The sequence below is a fragment of the Mesoplodon mirus genome, assembly GCF_964341445.2.
Source record: "Mesoplodon mirus genome assembly, chromosome: 2".
In the NCBI taxonomy this organism is placed as follows: Eukaryota; Metazoa; Chordata; class Mammalia; order Artiodactyla; family Ziphiidae; genus Mesoplodon; species Mesoplodon mirus.
Genome location: NC_138977.1, coordinates 84,455,760 through 84,481,767, shown reverse-complemented (window position 1 = coordinate 84,481,767; position 26,008 = coordinate 84,455,760). Strand labels below are relative to the sequence as shown.

General features: G+C 36.6%; 1 protein-coding gene across 2 annotated transcripts in view; it reads right to left on the bottom strand.

Annotated features, from left to right (window-relative positions):
• GRXCR1 (glutaredoxin and cysteine rich domain containing 1) overlaps positions 1-26,008 on the bottom strand; it is a gene marked incomplete at its 5' end in the record, with an annotated part of 356,205 nt that overhangs the window by 174,162 nt on the left and 156,035 nt on the right. Inside the window, one exon of one of the 2 annotated variants that reach the window (XR_014293038.1) lies at positions 12,953-13,072. The exons of the other annotated variant lie outside the window; for it this stretch is intronic. Of the gene's footprint in view, positions 1-12,952; positions 13,073-26,008 lie in introns of those variants that run through there. 2 annotated transcript variants of the gene reach the window in all.

The window sequence follows — 26,008 nt, the reverse complement described above, 5'->3', positions numbered from 1 at the left end:
TCTCTCCATCTTAAACTAAACATGATGCTCCCCATGGTTCTATCCTTGATATTCTTATTTTTATTTTTATTTTATATATTTCTACAAAGCAGACCATCATCTATAGTGATGACTCCCAAATACATATCTTCATTCCTGATTGCTCCCCTAAGAATAGATAAATGTTTCCATTGGAATTCCCACGGGACCCTAGAATTCAACATATCTAGCATTCAATTTAATCTTTTTTTTCTTGAAAAACATATTATTAATTCTACATTTCTAATCCTTACTAATGATAGTGATATCAAACATGATGGTCATCCCAAATTTCCTCCATAATCCTACCACCCATACACATGACTAGTCATTCACAGATGCCCTGATAATCTATCCATGCAGAAAATCTATGTAGCTACTAAGACTAACAAGTGAGTTTTCAAGGTTTCAGGATAAAAGATCAATGTTTGAAAATCAACTGTATTTCTATTAGCAACCATTGAAAATTGCAATTAAAATATATTTTTATAATAGGGTAAAAATATGAACTACTTAAGGATAAATCTGTTAAAATATGGACACCGAAAACTACAAAATATTGAAAAGAGAAATTAAGATCAAACTAGATGGGGAAAAACGTCGTGTCTGTGGATCAGAAGACTTAATTAAGGTGGCATTATTCTAAAATGGATGTATAGATTCAAATAATTGCAATCAAAATCCCCAAAGTTTTTTTTGTAGAAGTTGCCAATTATAAAATTCACTTGGAAATGCAAAGGAACTAAAATAGCCAAAATAACTTTGAAAAAGAACAAATTTCTTCTGCCTTACTTAAAAATTTAGCATAAAACTATAGTAATCTAGATACAAGTATTGGCTCCAAAATAGGTAGATTGATCTATGGAATAGAATAGATAGTACAGAAATATACCAATACATATATAGTTAATTGATTTTCCACAAAGCTTCAAACGCAATTCAGTGGACAGTCTTTTTAACAAACAGATATTCATATACATATATACATATACATATATATATACTTCAATTGAATTTTGCACCATAGACAAATATTAACTCAGAAATGGATTACAGATATAAATGTAAAATATAACACTATAAAGTTTATAAAGCAAAGCATAAGAAAAAACTTCTGTGCTTTATGTTAGGTCAAGATTTCTCAGATAAGATATCAAAAGCACAATCCATAAAATAAAATATTAATAATTTGGGCTTCAACAAAATGAAAAACTTCTGTTCTCCAAAAGACACCATTAAAAGAAAAAAAAAGACCAAACCACAGACTGGGAGAAAATATTTGAAAATCTCATATCTGATAAAGGACTTTTATCCAAATACAAAGAGAACTATTAGAACATAACAGGTAAAAAACAATTAAAAAGAGTAAATAGGGCTTCTCTGGTGTCGCAGTGGTTGAAAGTCTGCCTGCCGATGCAGGGGACACGGGTTCATGCACTGGTCTGGGAAGATCCCACATGCCGCGGAGCGGCTGGGCCCGTGAGCCATGGCCGCTGAACCTGCGCGTCCAGAGCCTGCGCTCCGCAACGGGAGAGGCCACAACAGTGAGAGGCCCGCGTACCGCAAAAAAAAAAAAAAAAAAAAGAGTCAATGATTTGAACATTTTGCCAAAAAAGGTTTACTAATGGCAGATAGGCACATGAACGATGCTCAGCATTATCCATCATTAAGGAAATGCAAACAAAAACCATAATGTGATACTACTACACACCCATTAGAATGTCTAAAATAAAAAGACTGGTCATACCAAGCACTGGGGGGCTATGAGAATAAATGCCACAGATGGGAATGTAAACTGACACTATTCTGAAAAACCATTTGATAGTTTCTTAAGTTAAACATACACTTACTAGATAACCCAGCCATTCCAATCCTGGGTATTTACTCAAAAGAAATAAAAAGTATATGTACATAAAAATACTTATAGATGGATGTTTACAGCAGCTTTATTTGTAATAGCCAAAAACTGGAAATAATCCAAATGTCCATCGCTGGGTTCATGGATATAAAAACTGTGGTTCATCTATCTAGACAATGGAAAACCACTCGGCAGTAGCAAAAGAATGAACTACCAAGACATCAACAACTTGGAATGAATTTCAAAATGATTATGTTGCCACCTCTTTTTTTTAGTAAACATGTATATAAACCTAATGGAATAAATAACGATTTAATATTCTTATAATCTGCACACATTTATGCATTGTGATTATCTATTTGTCATCTTGTTGGAGGAAGTCATCAAGAGAACATGACTGTCAGCTGACCCATGAGCTAGACCCAGGCAACTGGAGGCTCCTCATCCCCTCCCCTGCTGGAGTCATTTCAAATGCAGCCTTGAGACAGTAATACATTGTTGAGACTATCTGGATGGTATACTTGACTGAACCCAGTTAAAACCTTTATATATATCTTTAAGATTCTGGTGGGTGCGTATGGAGATCTACTCAACTTGGGGCTGCCCAAGACAAGTTTCATATGTAAGTTCCCTTGCTTATTAAAACTGCCACCTGCCTTGGAGAAATGTCTATGTAGGTCTTCTGCCCATTTTTTGATTAGGTTTTTGGGTTTTTTGATATTAAGCTACATGAGCTGTTTGTATATTTTGGAAATTAATCCCTTGTCTGTAGCATTGTTTGCAAATATTTTCTCCCAGTCCGTAGGCTGTCTTTTCACTTTGTTTATGATTTTCTTTGCTGTGCAGAAGCTTTTAAGTTTAATTAGGTCCCATTTGTTTATTTTTGCTTTTATTTCCATTGCTCTAGGAAACGGATCCAAAATTATATTGCTGTGATTTATGTCAGAGACTGTTCTGTCTATGTTTTCCTCTATAGCCAGTCTTACATTTAGGTCTTACATTTAGGTCTTTAATCCATTTTGAGTTTATTTTGGTATATGGTGTTAGAGAATGTTCTAATTTCGTTCTTTTGCATGTAGCTGTTCAGTTTTCCCAGCACCATTCATTAAAGAGACTGCCTTTCTCCACTGTATATTCTTGCCTCCTTTGTTGTAGATTAATTGCCCATAAGTATGTGGGTTTACTTCTGGGCTTTCTATTTTGTTCCACTGATCTATGTGTCTGTTTTTGTGCCACTGCCATATTGTTTTTTTTTTAAAGCAAAATGATATATCATTTTATTCTCATTAGATTGGCAAAAATTAAGAAGTCCATATTGTTTTGATTACTGTAGCTTTGTAGTATAGTCTGAAGTCAGGGAGCCTGATTCCTCCAGCTCTGCTTTTCTTTCTCAAGACTGTTTTGGCTATTCAGGGTCTTTTGTGTTTCCATACCAATTAAAAAAAATTTTTTTCTAGGCATGGAAGCAACGACAGATGAATGAATAAAGAAGACCTGGTATATATACACAATGGAATATTACTCAGCCATAAAAAAAACTAAATAATGCCATTAGCAGCAACATGGATGGACCTAGATGGATGGATCATACTAAGTGAAGTAAGTCACACAGAGAAAGACAAATAGCATATGATATCACTTATATGTGGAATCTAAAAAAAAATGATACCAATGAACTTATTTACAAAATAGAAATAGACCCATAGACATAGAAAACAAAATATTTATTACCAAAGGGGATAGCAAGGGCAGGGAGAGAGATAAATTAGGAGTTTTGGACTAACATATACATACTACTATATATAAAATAGGTAAACAACAAGGACCTACTGTATAGCACAGGGAACTATACTCAATATCTTATAATAACCTATAATGGAAAAGAATCTGAAAAAGAATATGTGTGTGTGTGTGTGTGTGTAACTGAATCACTTTGCTATACACTTGAAACCAACACAACACTGTAAATTAACTAAACTTCAATTTAAAAAATAAATATATATATTAATTAAAAACAAAAGCAAAAAATTGCCACCTGCCAGTCTGGAGTAGCCTGCCCCTTTCTTCAGTCTCTCCTTGCCCTCCGGGGCTGGGGGTGGAGACAGTTTCACATTTCATCAGGGAAGCTCCTGTGGTTTTGAAACAATGCATCTAAATTTAAGTCCTAAATTAAACTGAACAGAGGAGCCCACCTGCCCCAATTTCAGTAATAACTAAACTAAACGTTTTTACATTCCAAAGCAGAACATTGCAATTCTCATTGTTTGCCATTATGAATTAATTTTAATAGATAAAACCCTTTTAGGGTTTCTTTATAATAGTATTTATTGGTGAGTTAGGACTTTCAAATATGTGAGCACAGCCTGTGATATGTGTTTTGGTGAACAGCAGACTCTAGCCCTGGGTTTGAGCTTCACCCAGCTCAGCAACTTTCAAGTTTCCAAAGTTTTTCACATACAGAATTTTGGTCCTCACAAAAATCCTGTATGTATGATAGGTGAATGAGGCATTAATACAGTGCTTGGCACATGGTAAACATTCCACAAATAATAGCTACTAGTAGCTATTTTCATACAAATACTTAACTTTTCAAAAGATTTTTGAGTCCTAGTTCAAATTAACACCAAGAGTTCTTGGTTTCTATCTTGGCCTTATAGCAAAATCATCCTCATATTGTTCTGTAGATAATAATTTCCTACTTAGACATAAACCATTATTGACTGCACTGAAGTGGTCATTTTCAGCAGTATGTAAACTCTCCCAAGGGGTTGAGATATAATCTTGATTTTCCTGGGTGATAGGGAAAGTTAAAATGCCTTCTCATTTCTGAAATTGCCAGATTCTTACTAAGTATGAACACTAGTAGAAAAAATACACAAAGAAAATATTCAGAAATGTGCAGACTCCAGAAGGACAAAATTTAAAAAAAAAACAAAAAAAACACCTTTTTTAGTTATAACTGTTAGAGGTTTACACATTAATAAAAATGCTTTCCCCTGTATTTAGACTTGCTACAAAACACTATAGGCTTTGGGTATAAGACTTGGTTATGGATAGAAAGAGAGAAGACTGAACGTGTGTTCCCCTGGAGGAGGAATTAGTGATGTGGCCACTTTATACCTTCTCTAGGGCAGACATCACTGAATTATATGCACCAGTAGATCTATTTACAAGCCTATTTTTTATATCAACTTGGAAGCAGGCCCCATTTCACATGAAAATCTAAATGTCAAAAGTCTAGGTAATTTTCATTCTCGACACTCCTCTAAAGTTGATTATCTTTTTTATTATGATACCACAGAGGACACTTTAGGTCAGAAATGAAGCAATATACCCACATACAGTTTATGAAATGACACTAACCTTCTATTTCTGATTCATCTTCCTTTACTGCCTCGTGTTGTTTTGGTAAAGAATGCTTCCAAAGGTTCCATTTCTAATCAAAAATTTTCATATCACTACTAAGAGGCTAAATATATTTTTTTAATTCATTGATTTATAACAGCATAGAATTTTCTTATAGCTGGTTCAGTCATGCTGAGATTTGTGGCCAAAGCTTCCACCATCTGGAAAGGTGTTGATCGGCCCCTGAGTGTATGCAACAGTTTACATAATGTCATTACGTTCATTTTTCTTAATTTTTACTTTATCAATTCAATATTCTTTATATGTTTTTTAAAATTCTTATAATTTGTATTTGTTTGCTAAGGCTGCCATAACAACCAAAGTACTACAACCTGGGTGGCACAAACAACAGGTAGTTTTCGTAGGCTTTTTTTGTTGTTGTTTTTGGCCATGCCATGTGGCTTGTGGGATCTTAGTTCCCTGACTAGGGTTCAAACCCGTGCCCCCTGCAGTGGAAGCATGGAGTCCTAACCACTGGACCACCAGGGAATTCCCACAACAGATAGTTTCTGTCTCATAGTTCTGGAGGTTAGAAGTCTGAGATCAAGGTGTCAGCAGAGTTTATTCTTTCTAGGAGCTGTCAAGGAGCATCTGTTCCATGCCTCTCCTCCAGCTTCTGGTGGTTTGCAGTAATTTTTGGCATTCCTTGACTTCTATAAGCACCACCCCAATCTTTGCCTTCATTGTCACATGATGTTCTCCCTGTGTGGGTATCTGTGCCCATACTTCCCCTTTTTATAAGGATACCAGTCACTTTAGATTAGGGCCCACCCTAATGACTTCATCTTATCTAATTACATCTGCAATGACCTATTTCCAAATAAGGTCACATTCTCAGCTACTGGGGTCAGGACATATGAATTTTGGGGAGACACAATTAAACCCCTAGCAGACATATATATATACCTTGCTACATATGAAAGTTTTTAGCATTTCATTAGCATACTTACATTTGCTTTCTTCATGTCTGTTTTCATAAGATGAAAACAAGTTTCTTAAGACCATCAACAATATGGAGCAATATAATAGTTAGATAGAAATACTAAGGTTAAATCACTTCAACCAATGGTTCAATTACAGAACCTCTAGTTTATGCTCAGCCACCCTTACCTAGCATCTTTTGGTTTTTGGTTGCTCTTTTCTAACAGTAGACATACATAGATAGACACTGCCTCCTGTTAACTTTTATAAAAATGAAATAACATGTATGGCCTCTAGCTCTGTGTACAGCTCACTGGTTTTGGTCATCAAGTTTTAAACAATAACAGCTCTGTGATATGCAGCAAGTGGGACTACTTAAGCCTGTTTCACAAGTATTGACAAGCAGGGTAGCAAATAGGTTTCATTTCTCTCTTAGTGCCAACTCTAGTCAATTGGTAAATTGAATTACTAACCAGCTTAATTGAAAATTCTAATGCCCAGGAAATAGCAGGTTATGGTAGATTCTTAATGTTTGCTATTAGCTGGGATATAAGAGGTAGTTTAGTCATCACATGACCCATCACCCTGGCTCTAAGTCACAATAAAGCACGCAAGATAATCCAAGTCCCCCAAAGACAACTGTAACCTAGATTGAGGTGTTACGATTATTCTGTCCCTCAGATCCTGCTTCCCCCTGATTTCTTGTTTATGAATTATCTTCCTGCCCCCATACTATCTAATGTCCTACTAATACTAACAATCTCTGTCCCCACTTTGTTGGCTCTTGAAAATCAGCCTTGTACCTCATTCTTTGGTTTGTCTCTCTCGACTTTTGCACCAACTATCTTCCAGGTGCTATAGTCTGGAAGCAAATTAGGTTCTGTGAGTCAAAGCCCTTTTCATAAGATTCCAAAGGCAGAAATACAGTAAGCTCCATATTCCTGAAACTCTCAGCTGTGGCAGCTGTCAAGAAAGTCATGGAAATATAAGATCGTTCTTCCTACACCAGCATTCCAGTGTCCATTCTCTGGTTCCATGAATTGAGAGGTGGGTTTGGTGAGAGCGGGGGCTTCTTGCTCCCAGCAAGGCTGCATTAGAGGCCTCAGACTCAGTGGCTTGCCTAGTGGGACAGTGATGCTGTCTTCCTAAAGATGTTTCTTGAAACCCAACCTAGCTCACTTCCTTAAGCCTAATTATATTTAAAGCACCAATTTTGGGGAAGTAAACTTCTTTCTGCCTCAGACACATAGAGGGTTATTCATACTTACAGTAGATTTAAATGAATATGAGGGATGGGGCAGAGTCATGAAAAGTTTATGGCAATTTCAAACTGAGCATTAGGCATTAGACTTTGGACATCTTTATTACTTTCTTTGGATGAATTCCTTGTGGGATTTTTCATGGATACTTTACACCAGATAAAATCCCAGCCACATGCAATCTCACCCCTCCTTTCTAGATTGTTTCTGACTTTCCAAATTCTCCCTAATTGCAGAGAAATTCACTCTCCTCATTTCCCAACCCAAACCTAGTTCTCAGGCCCATTTTGTATATCCAAACCGACCAGCATGCACAGCAACTCAAAATAATTTCCGTAACGGGAACCACTCTCTTATATGGCAGTGGTGCTTATACACAACTTTTTCATTCATTAGATAACAGTAGTTGATATGGAAGCCAATGGAACAAGAACTGATATGTCACATGAGAAGTTTAATGTGTGACCATATGGTGTTATCAGAGAATATCAAGGTTCCTCCATCACATGACATGACAACAGCATTATGTTCTTCCCAAAGCGGTACCACTGGGAGCAGAATGAAAAGCCAAGTCAGTATCCAACAGCCTGTTTGCTCTCTCTCCCTCTCATCTCCAGCCCTCAGCTATGGAAATCGATCCTGCTTGGGCACTTCCAATATGAATATACAAGTCTTTTTTTCAATCCAATTTTGTTTTCCCCAGTGGTTATTTCAACGGTTATGTTTCTTTCTATCTGTTCCTTTTTCGCCATTTTAGAATCTCTATTCTCCGTGTTTCAGAACTCCTGATGCTGCCTCCAAATCTTGCGGCTTCTTCCCCATGATTTCATTCTCTTTGTATTTTTGTTGTTTTACAATGTGTCTTCTACTTGACCCTCTAGGATGATCTCTATAGTGACTAATCTCTCCTCAATTCATACACTCAGTTTTTCAATTTAAAAATTATCAGATTTTTAAGTTTCAGAAAGTCTTATAAAGCTATAATAGAATCTCTTCGAGCCTTCTTTTAAAACATTTTGTTGTGGTTATTCTAATCGTCATTTGTCTCCTCTAACAGTTTTATTACTATATTAGAAGCTTTCCTATTCTTTTTATCCATTCTCTCTCTCTCTCTCTCTCTCTCTCTCTCGCTGTCTCTCTCTCTCTCTCTCCTTGTTCTATCTCAAAGACACTGCTGCTGGGTCCCCTTAGATTGTGATGATTTCCTTAGCATACCCATGAGCTTGTTTACATAACAAGCTACTAGGGTACCTGGGAGTGATGGGAACCCACAAGTGGTAGGAAGTACTGCTCTTCACATACAGGGACATGAAACTGGAAACGCTTCAGTTCTTTCTGCAAACACAGGAAAAAGCTTGATTTTTGATCTCTGACATAAGGAGAATCAAGGCCCCTCCAAAGATCTGACAATCAGCAGGTCTTCCTAGAACGACAATGAATGGAATGACAGGGCTCTTCCTCCGAGGGATCCACAGAACTCAGAGGTACAATCTTTCTTCAGGAACAAAAGAATTCAGATTTTCCTCCCAGGTCAACTGCCAGGCCCAGAATCAAGAACCATCCTAAACATCCAGCCCCTGGAAAGGTTAGAGTGTTTGCACACACCCTGCAGTCTAAGCACCTGTTTCTCTATGGAGACAGAGTTAATAATTGGATTAGAGTTGAGATTGGATGTGTCAGGCCACCATCTCATCAGAATTCTGCTCACTTTGAGGCAGATGGAAGAGATGAAAACAAAGGAGACAGGTAAGATAGATGGAAACAGCCAATATTATTTGATTTATGCCTTATCACTCTCCACAAAAGATTTAATATGACTTAATGGCAGAGTATATGCAATAAAACAGCAAAATGTAAATAGAGATTAAAAATAAGAACCAAGCAAAACATAACTTAGAAAAGGAGATCTAGACAAGGAAAAACAAAATAAGTAACTTTTACCTTGAGCTGGATTAATGGACAGATAAGCCAGGAGGCTGCCTGGGACACTGATGTCTAATGAATAATAAAACATCACTGGAATAAAATCACACAATGTAAATTGGTCCCACTCCCATTAAAGTAGACAGAATGAAATTAAAATTCAAAACACCCCTTACTGTACTACTTTATCTCTTTTTTTCCTTCCAGTTTTATTGAGATATAATTGACATACAGCACTGTAAGGTATACAGCATAATGATTTGACTTACATACATCATGAAATAATTCCACAATAAGTTTAGCAAACATCCATCATCTCATATAGATATAAAATAAAAGAAAAAGAAAAAAAATTTTTTCTTGTGATGAGAACTCTTGGGATTTACTCTCTTAACAACTTTCATGTATAACACACAGCAATGTTCGTTATATTTATCATGCTATACGTTACATCCCAGGTACTTACTTATCTTAAAGCTGGAAGTTCGTACCTTTTGACTGCTTACATCCAATTCTCCTTCCTCCAACCCCTCACTTCTGGTAACCACAAATATGATCTCTTTACTACTTTATCTTTTGAATATTTTTTCCCTACCCATATATAATTTTAGTGAGTTAGATGTCAGCAAAGTGAACTGAGGTTCTAAAAACAACTAAAGCCAGACATAGGTCTGCTTATGAGGGTGAGTAGTTCAGTTTACTAAAGTTAAAAACTGTACTTCTAAGAAGTTGTCTTGGAACTCTATAGCATCTACAAGTTAAAAATATTATAACAGAAAAATGCAAAGATAAGAACTAGATAAACAGAAAATAGTTTGACAAATATTTTGGATAGTATTAATGCCTACCTCCTATATTGTGCTTTGAAGATACTGCATTTTTTACAAATTGAAGGTTTATGGCAACTCTGCACAGTCACAGATGATGGTTAGCATCTTTTAGCAATAAGTATTTTTTAATTAAGGTATGTAATTGTTTTTTTAGTCATAATGCTACTGTACACTTAGGAGGCAACTGTATAGTGTAAACATAACTTTTATATTCACCAGGAAATGAAAAAACTCATCTGACTGGCTTTATTGCAATATTCACTTCATTGCAGTGGTCTGGAACTGAACCTGCAATATTTCCAGGGGATGTCTGTATACGATTCTGTCTGTCATAACTTCTTAGAAAAAAGTTTCTCCTCACCTCCACTGTATAAAAGTTTAAAATATATTTTTAAAATTTCTGTCTGAAAAATATCAAGTTTTTAAACTGTCTATCAAATTCTACATCTCAGTGTGGCCTTACATGTAGCCCATTCACTAATAAACCTTTTTTTTTTTTCTTTTTTTTTTTTTTTTTTTTGCGTTACGCGGGCCTCTCACTGCTGCGGCCTCTCCCGTTGCAGAGCACAGGCTCCGGACACGCAGGCTCAGCGGCCATGGCTCACGGGCATAGCCACTCCACGGCATGTGGGATCTTCCCGGACCAGGGCACGAACCCGTTTCCCCTGCATCGGCAGGCAGACTCCCAACCACTGCGCCACCAGGGAAGCCTCACTAATAAACCTTTTTAAAGCAGTTCTTCTAACCCAGTTTTACCTTTTTCCAGAAAAGAGAATCTTGACTACAATAATAATGTATGATCTACCTCATTCAAGTACCTATCTATAAAAATACCTAGAATTATTTTTAAATTCATATCATTTGAAGGAAAAAATGGCTTAATTGAGAACTGCTAATCATATTCTTCGAAATGAAGAAACTGTACTTATTAATATACAGTTAACTTGAACTTTCTCTAAATAATTCTACAATTTTATCCTGAATTGACATATACAACTTTCTCTAAATAATTCTACAACTTTATCCTGATATTAACGAAAAGTTCCTTCTCAATAAGAAATTAATCTCCCTTACCCAGCCTGGCCAAGAGAACAGACTCTGTGTTGGTCTCGTCTGGATTTATCATCTTCCAAATTCTACTAGTAACCTTGTAATTTAAGCCTGTAATACATTTAAAATATTATTCTGAGACTCTGCAAAAGCACAAGGTTCACTGAAATGAACAAAACTTTAATAACTGCTTTTGGTGGATGATGACTTTCTCTAATATGCTTTGTATTAAAGGTCATTTCTTTCTGCAAACTTAGCTCTAAGCTCTTTGTTTATTTTTACCATCGTGATTATCCTTCTATGCTTCTGTTATCTGCTCAGCGTGGAGCCAAGAGCTCCTATGGTAAAAAGAGACATATCTCTATTGGGGTCCAAGCAGAAAACAACTAACCCAGAGAGCACAGAAAGCCTGCAGGGACACTACTTTTGAAACACATTTGAGGAGCTCCATTTGCTGTAATATCTCAAAGCTGTTATTGTTAAATAATTTAATACCCCAAATCACATGGGCTGCATACAGAGCTGCACACCACAAGCACTGTTTCATGTTTATAGAATAATATTTAAAGTCCCTTCTCCCAGCCTCCCTCATTTGATGGCTGACACCACCCTGGGAAACAGGTAAATAAGACATAATTATCACCATTTTATAACTGAGGAATATGAGAGTCTTAAATCTGTAGGTGATGACAAAAATCATAGCCCCTAAAGTCAGATTCTAATTCCAGTGCATTCACTTGGTGTGAGCTCTTCATCCATTCATCTTAGTTTCCTCCAATCTCTTAAACCAGTTGTGAAGATTAAATGGGATCAGGGATGAAAAGCACTAGTATGTTAATGGCATTTTACTACTGGATGTCCAATAAATAGCATGAATCTCACTTTTTCCCTTCCTCAGAGATCTGGGTCTGACCACTCAGCCAATAAATGGCAAAATTCAGAAGAGAATCCAACTTTCTGACTCCTGAGCAAGTAGAAAAATAGCAGCTCAAGGTCCACAAGTCCCTTGGACAATTATGCTTTATGACTTGTCCATAATGTGAAAATTTCTCTCCAGATCCAAGTTTTGTGCAGCCTGTCACTTAATTTGGAAGCTCTATAAGAATACAAAACTGGGCTTCCCTGGTGGTGCAGTGGTTGAGAATCTGCCTGCTAATGCAGGGGACACGGGTTCAAGCCCTGGTCTGGGAGGATCCCACATGTCATGGAGCAACTACGCCCGTGAGCCACAACTACTGAGCCTGCACGTCTGGAGCCTGTGCTCCGCAACAAGAGAGGCCACGATAGTGAGAGGCCCGTGCACCGTGATGAAGAGTGACCCCCACTTGCCACAACTAGAGACAGCCCTCACATGGAAACGAAGACCCAACACAGCAAAAATTAATTAATTAATTAATAAACTCCTACCCCCAACATCTTCTTAAAAAAAAATGTGACTTTAATATCTATTCAGTAAGTATTAAAAAAAAAAAGAATACAAAACTGAGAATATCAGATTAGGGTATAAAAGTGCTATTTATTTAGAAGGAGAAAAGAAGTCAAAACAAATTATAAGTTTTAAAAAGCCTAAATTTCTCTTTCTGATTTTTGTTGTTAGTGTATAGGAATGCCAGAGATTTCTGTGCATTAATTTTGTATGCTGCAAACTTACCAAATTCATTGGTTAGTTCTAGTAGTTTTCTGGTGACATCTTTAGGATTTTCTATGTATAGTATCATGTCATCTGCAAACAGTGACAGTTTTACTTCTTCTTTTCCAATTTTTAATTTCTTTTTCTTCTCTGATCGCCGTGGCTAGGACTTCCAAAACTGTGTTGAATACAAGTGGAGAGAGTGGACATCCGTGTCTTGTTACTGATCTTAGTGGAAATGCTTTAAGTTTCTCACCACTAAGTATGATGTTTGCTGTGGTTTTGTCATATATGGCCTTTATTATGTTGAGGGAGTTTCCCTCTATGCCCATTTTCTGCATCTGTTGAGACGATCATATGGTTTTTATTCCTTAATTTGTTAATATGGTGTATCATATTGATTGATTTGCATACACTGAAGAACCCTTGTATCCCTGGGATAAATCCCCTAATCCCATTTACCATTGCAACAAAAAGAATAAAATATCTAGGAATAAACCTACCTAAGGAGGCAAAAGCCTTGTATTCAGAAGACTAGAAACACTGATAAAAGAAATCAAAGATGACATAAACAGATAGAGAAATATAATATGTTCTTGGATGGGAAGAATCAATATTGTGAAAATGACTATACTACCCAAAGTAATCTACAGAGTCAATACAATCCCTATCAAACTACCAGTGGCATTTTTCACAAAATTAGCACCAAAAATTTTACAATTCATATGGAAACACAAAAGACCCTGAATAGCCAAAGCAATCTTGAGAAAAAAATAAATGGAGCTGGAGGAATCAGGCTCCCCAACTTCAAACTATACTGAAAAGCTACAGTAATCAAGACAGTATGGTACTGGCACAATAAAATAAATATAGATCAACAGTACAGGATAGAAAGCCCAGAGATAAACCCACACACATATGGTCACTTAATTTATGACAAAGGAGGCTAGAACATACAATGGAGAAAAGACAGCCTCTTCAATAAGTGATGCTGGGAAAACTGGACAGCTACATGTAAAAGAATGAAATTAGAACACTCCCTAACACCATACACAAAAATAAACTTAAAATGAATTAAAGACCTAAATGTAAGACCAGACACTATAAAACTCTTAGAGGAAAACACAGGAAAAACACTCTTTGACATAAACCACAGCAAGATCTTTTTTGACCCACCTCCAAGAGTAATGGAAATAAAAACAAAAATAAACAAATGGGACCTAATTAAACTTCAAAGCTTTTGCACAGCAAAGGAAGCCATAAACAGGAAGAAAAGATAACCCTCAGAATGGGAGAAAATATTTGCAAATGAAACAATGGACAAAGGATTAATCTCCAAAATATACAAAGAGCTCATGGAGCTCAATATCAAAAAAACAAACAATTCAATTAAAAAATGGGCAGAAGACCTAAATAGATATTTCACCAAAGAAGACATACAGATGGCCAAGAGGCACGTGAAAAGATGCTCAACATTGCTATTGTTAGAGAAATGCAAATCAAAACTACAGTGAGGTATCAACTCACACTGGTCAGAATGGCCATTATCCAAAAATCTAGAAACAATAAATGCTGGAAAGGGTGTGCTGAAAAAGGAACCCTCCTGCGCTGTTGGTGGGAATGTAAATTGATACAACCAGCATGAAGAACAGTATAGAGTTTACTTAAAAAACTGAAAATAGAACTACCACATGACCCAGCATTCCCATTGCTGGGCACATACCCTGAGAAAACCATAATTCAAAAAGAGACATGTACCACAATGTTCATTGCAGCACTATTTCCAATAGCCAGGACATGGAACCAACCTAAATGTCCATCAACAGGTGAATGGATAAAGAAGATGTGGCACATATAGACAGTGGAATATTACTCAGCCATAAAAAGAAATGAAACTGAGTTATTTGTAGTGAAGTGGATGGACCTACAGTCTGTCATACAGAGTGAATAAGTCAGAAAGAGAAAAACAAATACCGCATGCTAACATATATATATATGGAATCTAAACAAAGAAAAAAATGGTACTGATAAACCTAGTGGTAGGTCAGGAATAAAGATGTAGACAGAGAGAATGGACCTGAGGACACAGCTGGGGAAGGGGAAGCTTGCACAAAGCGAGAGTAGCATCGACATATATACACTACTGAATGTAGAATAGTTAGCTAGTGGGAAGCAGCAGCATAGCACAGGGAGATCAGCTCGGTGCTTTGTGACCACCTAGAGGGGTGGGATAGGGAGGGTGGGAGGGAGGCTTAAGAGGTAGGGTATATGGGGATATATGTATACATATGGCTGATTCACTTTGTTGTACAACAGAAACTAACACAGTATTGTGAAGCAATTATACTCCAATAAAGATCTATTTTTTTAAAAAAGCGTACTAAAAATGAAAACATTACAAAACCAAAAAGATAACATATTTACTATTAAAAACACCTCTATAAGAATATTTTCCTCCATTTTTTGCATACTCTTTGACCACTTCTTCATATAATCATTTTGACACATTTTCCAATACAGAGACTAGCAGAATAAGTCATTGTTTTCTTCTAGCACAGTTGATTGCTTCACTTTATTGCAGACAATTTTACCTGCAGTTTGGTCTGAAACTGCCAACTTCATTAAGGCAAGATATATCAGATATTCTAAGGTGCCATCTGATGTGCTGGAGTACATAAAATATGCAACTTCACCAGTTGGCCCTACTGCTATAGATCTGTGTCCTATAAACACAGTAATTCTGATCAATTCTATTTCATGTATATCCCACACACACACAAAATGATGGAGTGTTACTGACTAGAAAGAACTTCTGCTTTAATTAGGTATCAATACGAACTGAATCCTCCACTTATAATTTTACATGTCTGATAGTTGAGAGAATTTTCCATGGACTAGTTTCTGGCTCCATACATTCCAAGCTTTGTTTCACCCCTTTTCCTACCAACATACTTCTGGAGCTAGTTTATATCATGATACTGTAGCTTTAGGTGAGGATGACAGATGAGCATATAGATAGGGAGCAGAGGAGTGTCCCTGTAAACTATGTGGACACTAGAACACCTAGCAATTACTTAGGTATATACTAAAGTGACTGCAAACTACACAACTTATCTCATAAATCCCTTAGCCATATCCCCAAAATGCATACGGTCCCTCCAAGGCCACATACCATGAGAGAAAGCATGTCACAGGAAAATTTGGAGTAGAGAAAATAGACTTAACTGACTGCTATTAAAATATTATATATTTTTTCAAATTTACGAAACATATGACCATTAGAACCCACTGCTAGGGTCCCTCCTTGCAGGGTCTGAGATGGGGCTAGTGCAAGTGAGGGGCCCTGGGGCTTCAGCTTCGAAGGAAATCCAACTCTGCACAGATCCATCCCCAAAGCAATGCCAGGGAGCCAACTTAATCAGATGCCTCCATTTTTGTTTATAAGAGGCAAAATACTTCTAGGATTCTCAAGAAGTTTAAAAAGATAAGTTAACTCCTTACAAAGACTACCTTTATGCCCCTTTTAATTTATTTATTCTCTTGCACCAGTGTTGTTGCTTTGAAAAACCTGAGGAACATCTAGGCAAAGAAAAGCAAAGGATTCATAGCCAGAAAGAAAACATGTCTATGTATTGGTTGTTCACCCTATGACATTTTGACACCTGAGAACATTTTAGAACGCTCTAACCCTAACTTTGATTCCCCATGTTGTATTACCAATTCAGATTCACTTTAACCCTGAAAACGCCAAACTGAAAAGATTCTGTAGCACCTAGCCACAGATTGTTTCTATTCTGACTTGTTTTCATTTCACCATGGATCTCTGAGCAGTCACTGAGCTAATCCAATTTTCAGGCCCATTAATCTGGAATTTCAACTCAAAGGAGAGACGATGCAGCTCCCTGATGGGTTGGCAGGGCAGAAGCAACTGAGACAGCAACATCTTAAAACTTCTCCTGCTGCCTACAGATCAGTGTGCATGCCATTTTCCCTGACCTACTTGTGGAGGGCTCCTTAAATGCCCCGGGGAAGGTAGGGGAGGCTACAGCTTGTCTTTTCCCCATTGTTTGTCATTAATCCTAGCAAGCCTAACCTTCAAGCATTGTGAAATGGACAATGCAGGTTTTTGGAATCCCCAGGTCTTCCACTCCAGTCTCTCCAGTTTGACCATCAATTTCCTTTAGAATCCACAGTTTTCTTTACTGTCCTTCTCCCTTCTAGTAACCTGTTTTTGAGGAAGATATGATTGAAAAGAAAACAAGAACAAAATGCCCACACTCAGGTGCAAATGAGTACATTTTAGTGTTTCACTAACGGTGTTTATGGACACTGACTGCATATTAAAATTACCAGGGACCTTTAAAAACAATTCCAATACCCGGGCCCTAATCCAGACTAATAAAATCAGGCACTCTGGGGGTCAGGTCCAAGCATGGGGAATTTTCTAGTATCTCCCCGGGTGAATCTATTTTGTCATTTTATTTTCATGGAGAAAGGAAACAGAAGGGAAAATCTGGAGCACCATTTGCATAATTTCAGGCAACAGAAAGCAAGGGAGATATTTTAGGGAGCAGATGGCAGAGGGCTTTTTCAGCAGCCTTAAAATCCCTGAAGTAGTCAATTTACTTCTCCCATTCATAGACAGAGACTGCTCTAAAATTGCTTTCACCTATAGCAACCACATTAGAATTAAACAGACCAATCGAAGTGCCATTATCTTGTAACAATTAATTCAGTACCAGGACATCTGTGAAAAGCTGCTTTCATATTTCGATTATGGATTTCATCCACTGTATTTTGTGCATGTCACAAATAGTGACAGCAGATGTCATTATAGGACAGAAGTTTTTTATTTCTCTGTTAATGTTGTTTATTGACAAGCACTGTGTGAGCACCCATTGTGGAGACCTGTCCTGGGAGCCATTAGGAAATAACGGCAGAGATAATCCCTCCTTAGCTATAAAATCCTATGATTCTGAGGCAAATCTATGAACGCTGAACACTTTAGAAAGACCTCTTAGGAGACGAAATTTTGGAGGCATCAAAGAGCAAATTATTCCACCAAATTGTTTCCTTTCTGATCTGCCTGAAATTCCTATTTCTTCTAGATGCATCAGTGTAAGTTTCACGAACTTAATTTGGAAAAGGTGACGTTACACTGTAGCACCTACTACCCCCTTGGCATATATTGGTCACCAGATCACCTAGAACAAATTCCTCAAGGTTTAGAGCCCTGAGCAGGAAAAGTCTATACTAGAAAAAGGGACCAGAACAATACAAGCCGCTCTGAGGTGGCGTGAACACTGCAGGCCGGGAAAGGACACAGATGCACAAAAGAAGAGCTTCAAGAGGATGGTCCCAGAAAGGGCAGGAGACAGGGTCAGAAGAACATGGATATCACTATCTCTGCCTACTTCCCAAGTGTTGCCTTGGCACGTTCAGGCTTTGTGTTTTCAGGACAACCTGTTGCTGGTTTGAACCTTTTTGGCTCTATGGCCTTCATGTTACTGACCATTCTCCACCAGTTTTCACCTGGCTTCTTGCAACCTGGCTCCCCCTGCTGCCTGCTCCTAGTTCCTAACTCTACCTTTCACTAGCTGCCGCCACCACTGCCTGACCCCAAATACAGGATAGGATGATGTCCCTTTAAAATAAAGTTGAAGAGTGAACCGCGGGTCATTGGGAAGCAGAAGAGAAGTAAGATACGTGGTGGTAATAGTAATAGCAATTGTATTACTAAGACACTGCATGTTTATTAGTGAATAGGTGTGTCAGCAGTGATCAGGGAATGCTCCCATTTCTAGGAATGTGTTCCTCTCTTTCTGCCTTCCTCTCAGTGGGGGTATTCTTATACTATTCTCTGTCTAGAAAGAGAGTGTTCAGAGCACAGGTGAAAAACTCACATAAACCCCAGTCTGAATGGAAAGGTCTGGGTATGAGTGCCCTGCTAAATAGTGAGTGAGACCTGAGTCTAAATGAACACTATTACTATTTTTATGTGGAAATTCTAAGGTTAACATAATCTGTAGAATTATGGGATACACACATATCTAAGGTATTTTTATGATGTTGCTTTTACATGCTACCTCCATTAAGAAAAATTAGCATTTGTTAGACCAACTGTCTTTATACCTTAAGACATTATAATCACATATTAAGAAAACATATTTATATTCTGAAATATTCTCTACCCCCAAAGCATTAAATCATACTTGCCTTTCATTCACTACATGTAACCTGTATAAAATAACGTTACTTGGAATGCATTGTAAAGTAGGCCAGGATTAGTGAAACAAGTCAAATGCAGAAGTTCCCAGTCAATGGTAAATGATGTTGAGAGAGTTATTTTAAATGAAAAATTGAATATGCCCCAGATAGTATGAAGGCTTTGTCAATGAAAAAAACTTAGTCAACAGTCAATCTAAGAAAGAAATAGAGAATTTTATTCGGGCTAACCTGAGGATTATAACGCAGGACACAGTCTTTCAGGAACTACCAAGGACTATTTCCCCATTAGAAGTCAAAGCACAGTTATATAAGTTTTTGAGACAAAGGGTTACACATCAAAGGGTCATACATCAAAGTAACATAATGACAGCTTGCAGAGTCCAACAAGGTGAGCAGTAGGTCATCATGACCCCTTACAGGATTGAGGAGGAATGTTATCTCCTAAGGAGTTATCTTGCTGGCACCAGGAGTTAATTGCTTTTTTTGGTGAGCAGGCATTCCTGTGTTTTCTAAGGGGATCTAGTTAAGGTACAATGCAGATGCAAAATGCACACTAAAGAGGAGCAGATAGTGGCTCAAACAGCAGAGAAAATTTTATGTTAAATATTTCTTGTCCTGCCTTAAATATAATTTCATTTTGTCAGCTTAAATAAATATATCTCAAATCAGTCAGACTCAAAGTACTGGCTATAATGTTCAAATTTAATTATAAATACAAATGATTTTGTGACAATCCAATTGAGATTATAAGGTTGCTGTAGCTTTAAAAAAAAGTTACACTATAAAAAATCTTAGCTTTGTTTGCAGCAATACCTTGCTAAAATACAATAGCAATTAAACTAAAAAGAGTAACCTTTCAAGGGGAAGAGTGGTATGAACTTTCTTTTTCAATGGTTATTTGAATTAGCCATGGATGGCATTAAGACAATAAGGATTTATAAGCAGATAGAAAAGATCATTTGAATTGAAAAATAATTCCTAGCATGTCATCCAAGTAAATATAGAACAGCAAAACCAAGTCCTGGATGTTTTAGTGGGTAGTCTACTTATGTGGACTTATCCTAAGTACATTTAGATCATTAAGACCAATAAAGAGTCCCTATTGTGCCCCGTACAATGCGATTTGGCAAAAAAAATTTTTTAAATAAACAGGATTAAGATGAGTTAGTGAAGGTGGCTTTTAATCACGCATCAGATTCAGTTAAGAAGCAAGATTTGAAGAAACAGCAACAACAGTGATGGGCCTATCTCATTCATTTATTTATTCAATGAATGTTTTTTGAGTACTTATTATGGGTCCAGCACTATGATAAGTTCAGAGGATTTAGTGGTGTCCAAGATAGCTCTTACAGAGCTTACCCTCTAGAGAGCAGTCTTTGGCCTAGTGTATCATAGCCCTGAGAATGGAGGATCATTTTTCAATGGGTACCTGGGCATGGGTGGTTTTAAGAATATTAATTTCTAAATGTGGTATATACATATGGTATTTGAGAATGTTCTAATTTCATTCTTTTACATGTAGCTGTCTAGTTTTCCTATCACCACTTATTGAAGAGACTGTCTTTTTTCCATTGTGTATTCTTGTCTCCTCTGTCATAGATTAATTGACCATAAGTGCAGGGGTTTATTACTGGGCTCTCTATTCTGTTCTGTTGATCTATGTGCCTGTTTTTCAGCCAGTACCATACTTTTTGATGACTATAGCTGTGTAGTATAGTCTGAAGTCAGGAAGCATAACTCTTCCAGCTCTGTTCCTCTTCCTCAGGATTGTTTTGGCTATTCGGGGTCTTTTAAGTTTCTATACAAATTTTTAAATTATTTGTTCTAGTTCAGTGAAAAATGTCATTGGTATTTTGATGGGGATTGCACTGAATCTATAGATTGCCTTGGGTAGTATGCTCATTTTAATAATGTTAATTCTTCCAATCCAAGAACATAGTATATCTTTCCATCTGTATGTGTCATCTTCGATTTCTTTCATCAGCGTCTTGTAGTTTTTGGAATACAGGTCTTTTACCTCTTAGGTAGGTTTGTTCCTAGGTACTTTATTCTTTTTGATGTGATGGTAAATGGGATTGTTTCCATTCTGATATTTCGTTGTTCATGTATAGAAATGCAACAGAATTCTATATATTAATTTTGTATCCTGAAACTTTACCAAATTCATTGATGAGCTCTAGTAGTTTTTTGGTGGCATCTTTAGGATTTTACATGTATAGTATCATGTCATCTGCAAATAGTGACAGTTTTACCTCTTCTTTCCAATTTGGATTCCTTTTATTTCTTTTTCTTGTCTGATTGCTATGGTTAGGACTTCCAAAACTGTGTTGAATAAAAGTGGTGAGAGTGGGCATACTTGTCTTATTCCTGATCTTAGAGGAAATGATTTCAGCTTTTCACCACTGCATATGAAGTTAGCTGTGGGTTTGTCATATATGGCCTTTATTATGTTGAGGTAAGGTCCCTCTATGCTCAATTTCTGGAGAGTGTTTACCAGAAATGGATGTTGAATTTTGTCAAAAGCTTTTTCTGCATCTTTTAAGATGATCATATGATTTTTACTCTTCAATTTGTTAATGTGATGTATCAACACTGATTGATTTGTAGATATTGAAAAATCCTTGCATCCCTGGGATAAATCCCACTTGATTATGGTGTATAATCTTTTTAATGTATCGTTGGATTCTGTTTGCTAATATTTTGTTGGGGATTTTTGCATCTATGTTCATCAGTGATATTGACCTGTAATTTTCTTTTTGGGGGATATCTTTGTCTGGTTTTAGCATCAGGGTGATGCTGGCATCATACAACATTCTCTCAGACCATATACATAAAAAGAAACTCAAAATGGATTAAAGACCTAAATGTAAGACCAGAAACTATAAAACCTTAGAGGAAAACATAGGCAGAACATTCTGACATAAATCATAGCAATATTTTTTTTGATCTGTCTCCTAAAGCAAAGGAAATAAAAGCAAAAATAAACTAATGGGAGCTAATTAAACTTAAAAACTTTTGCACAGCAAAGGAAACCATTGATAAAACAAAAAGCCTACTGAATGGGATAAAGTATTTACAAATGATCTGATCAAAGGGGTTAATATTCAAAATATATAGACGGCTCATACAACTCAACATCAAAAACTGAATAGCCCAATTAAAAAGTGGGCAGAAGATCTGAATAGATATTTTTCTAGAGAGGAAATGCAAATGGCCAACAGGCAAATGAAAACATACTCAACATCATTAATCATCAGGGAAATGCAAATCAAAACCACAATGAGATATCACCTCACACCTGTCAGAATGGCTATCATCAAAAAGACCGCAAATAACAAATGTTGGCAAGGATGTGGAGAAAAGGGGACCTTTGCACACTGTTGGTAGGAATGTACCTTGGTGCAGCCACTGTGAAAAACAATATGGAGATTTCTCAAAAAACTAAAAATAGAACTACCCTAGGACCAGCAATTCCATTCCTGGGTATATATCCAGAAAAAACAAAAACACTAATTCAAAAAGATACATGCACCCCAATGTTCATAGCAGCATTATTTACAATTGCCAAGATATGGAAGCAACCTAAGTGTCCATCGACAGATAAATGGATAAAAGAAAGTGGTATGTATATAAAATGGGATACTACTTAGCCATAAAAAAGAAGGAAATTTTGCCATTTGCAACAATATGGATAGACTTGGTGGGTATTATGTAAAGTGAAATAAGTCAGACAAAGAAAGACAAATACTTATGACATGATTTACGTGTAGAATCTAAAAAATACAACGAACTAGTAAATATAACAAAAAAGAAACAGACTCACAGATATAGAGAACAAACTAGTGGTTACTAGGTGGGTGAGGGAATGGGGGGAGGGGCAAGATGGAGTAGGGGCAAGCTGGAGTAGGGGATTAAAAGGTATGAACTATTATGTATAAAAATAAGGTAAAAGATATGCTGTACAACACAGAGGATATAGCCAATATTTTATTATAACTACAAATGGAGTATAACCTTTAAAAATTGTGAATTGCTATATTGTACACCTGTAATCATATAATTGTGCATCAAATATAACTCAATAAAAAATTATATTAAAAAGTTAAAAATTAATATATGTGGTATATACATACAATGAAATACTATTCAGCCTTTAAAAAAGAAGAAAATTCTGCAATATGCAACATGTCAAATAATTAAATAAGATAATATAGGTAATACAAACAAACTTTATTTAACACTTCTTGAAGCAGGCAGGTTCCACCATCAAGAGTTCCGAGAACAACAAAGTAAGGGAAAAGGGCTGCAAGCTTTTATAGAAAAAGGCAAGCAGGAAACAAAAAGTATTGGGCTTAAGGTGATTGGCTGTGGTTGCACATATGACCTTATTTAGAATGATCAAGGAACAAGGAGGTAAGTATAGAGCCCAGAGTTGGCTTGGTGTTTGAGGACTGGCTGACGGATATACTATGCTTCCGGTCAAGTGGAACATTTACAGGTACACAGACGTTATCTAAGTTTTGGGTTGCTAACATGGCACCCTGAACAGGAGTGCCTCCATTTTGGGCCTAGAAATTTATTTTAACATTCAACATGGATGAACCTTGAGGACATCATGCTAAGTAAAATAAAGCCAGGCACAGAAATAACACATTATATAATTCCACTTATAAGAGGTATCTAAAATAGTCAAATTTATAAAATCTAAGACCAGACTGGTAGTTACCAGTGACTGCAGAGAAGCTGGAAATGTGGAGTTATTAATCATCAGATATAAAGTTTCAGTTAAGTAAGATGAATAAACTCTAGAGACCTGCTGTACAACATTGCACCTACAATCAATAATAATGTATACAAAATTTGTTGGGAGGACAGATTTCATGTTATTTTCTTATCACAATAAAATGTTTAAACAACAATACAAAATATCAATTTCTAGATTCTTCACTTCCATATACATTCTACGAAAATTGTGCTGAGAACATGACTGTGGTCCAGTTATCATGATGGATCTTTTCCCACTTCCTATTAATCATCTTTCTCCCACCATACAAAAAAAGGCATAACTTCCTCCCATCTCAAAGTTTACTATGTGCCTATGTAGGAGGATTGCTGAGAGTACTGTGGGATAAATGTGATTGTGTACAAATTCATTCACATCTTTATTTTCTCCAGGAAACATTTAGGAACTGCTTCTTATGTTTCAGGCACTGTGGTTTTTTTTTTTTTTTTTTAAGGTTTTTTTTTTGTTTGATGCAGACCATTTTTAAAGTTGTTATTGAATTTGTTACAATATTGCTTCTTCTTTATGTGTTGGTTTTTTTGGCCAAGAGGCATGTAGGACCTTAACTCCCTGACCAGGGATTGAACCTGCACCCCCTGAATTGGAAGGTGAAGTCTTAACCCCTGGACTGCCAGGGAAGTCCCAAAGGCACTGTGTTAAGCACTAGGAAAGTACAAAGCAATAGTCTGTGTTCACTATCCTTGAAGAAAAGGCAATCTGTTAAGAGAGACCACTGTGTTAAAGTTGTTAAAATAAAATAAATGTAGTAAAAACAAGGATAGAAATATTACTCAAATTAACTCATAAAAAAGGTATGGAAATAACTGTTAATTGCTTGTTTTATTTTCAGATACTAAATTATAGCATAAATTGCAATGCTTATGTATCATTGCTAGTGGATTTCAGTTTTTTTTTCTTAAGATTTATTTTTTATTTTTTAATTTTCTTTTTATTTATTTTTTTAACATCTTTATTGGAGTATAATTGCTTTACAATGTTGTGTTAGTTTCTGCTTTATAACAAAGTGAATCAGCTACACATACATATAACCCCGTATCTCCTCTCTCTTGCATCTCCCTCCCACCCCCCCTATCCCACCCCTCTAGGCGATCACAAAGCACCAAGTTGATCTCCCTGTGCTATGTGGCTGCTTCCCAATAGCTATCTATTTTACATTTGGTAGTCTGTATATGTCCATGCCATTCTCCCACTTCGTCACAGCTTACACTTCCCCCTCCCTGTGTCCTCAAGTCCATTCTCTACGTCTGTGTCTTTATTCCTGTCCTGCCCCTAGGTTCTTAAGAACTAATTTTTTTTTTGTAGATTCCATATATATGCATTAGCATACACTATTTGTTTTTCTCTTTCTGACTTCACTGTGTATGACAGACTCTAGGTCCATCCACCACACTACAAATAATTTCGTTTCTTTTCATGACTAATATTCCATTGTATATATGTGACACATCTTCTTTATCCATTCATCTGTCCATGAACACTTAGGTTGCTTTCATGACCTGGCTATTGTAAATAGAGCTGCAATGAACGTTGTGGTACATGGCTCTTTTTGAATTATGGTTTTCTCAGGGTATATGCCCAGTAGTGGGATTGCTGGGTCATATGGTAGTTATATTTTTACATTTTAAGGAACCTCCATACTGTTCTCATAGGAGCTGTATCAATTTACATTCCCACCAACAGTGCAAGAGGGTTCCCTTTCTCCACACCCTCTCCGGCACTTATTGTTTGTAGATTTTTTGATGATGGCCATTCTGACTGGTGTGAGGTGATGCCTCACTGTAGTTTTGATTTGCATTTCTCTAATGATTAGTGATGCTGAGCATCATTTCATGTGTTTGTTGGCAATCTGTATATCTTCTTTGGAGATATGTCTATGTCTAGGTATTCTGCCCATTTTTGGATTGGGTTGTTTCTTTTTTTGGTATTGAGCTACATGAGCTGCTTGTAAATTTTGGAGATTAATCCTTTGTCAGTTGCTTTATTTGTAAATATTTTCTCCCATTCTGAGGGTTGTCTTTTGGTCTTGTTTATGGTTTCCTTTGCTGTGCAAAAGCTTTGAAGTTTCATTAGGTCCCATTTGTT